Genomic DNA, 529 nt, shown 5'->3' with positions numbered 1-529 from the left:
GGGGGGGGGGGGGGGGGGGGGGGGGGGGGGGGGGGGGGGGTGCGTCCGCACCCTCTGCACCCACCTGCCTACGGGCCTGGCAAGTCGCATGACTGGAAAGCAGTTAATTTTACAAAGAAAGTGTTGAACTTCCTTTTCTTCAATATTGTCTTCTCCACTGTCATCAACTCCTGTATTTTGAAAATGTTCATTGATATAAGAAAGAGTTAAATGTAAACAAATGAAAATAAACCAACAAATAAAAGTACCATTTACTGTATTAGTGATGTGTATTTTTGCCTCTTCACCAAGTGTTGTTTTTGTTTTGAGTATTCCACCTGTGCATTCTGTTGGTGTTGATATTATTTATGATTCTCTCGGAACTATTACAATAATTCAGATGGGATATGTGCTAGATTTTCAGATTTTCTAAAAAAAGAGGGTGTGGCCCAATCTTCAAAATTGGGTAAGGGTGGTATGTTGACATACATACTTAAGTTAAACAAATGAGTATGCTCATGTACAGGTAGTAAGTAAGTAAGTAACTTTA

The sequence above is a fragment of the Anneissia japonica genome, unplaced genomic scaffold (assembly GCF_011630105.1).
Source record: "Anneissia japonica isolate Jap-2015-1 unplaced genomic scaffold, ASM1163010v1 scaffold287593_len981703_cov172, whole genome shotgun sequence".
In the NCBI taxonomy this organism is placed as follows: Eukaryota; Metazoa; Echinodermata; class Crinoidea; order Comatulida; family Comatulidae; genus Anneissia; species Anneissia japonica.
Note: the sequence above shows the minus strand (reverse complement) of the source record.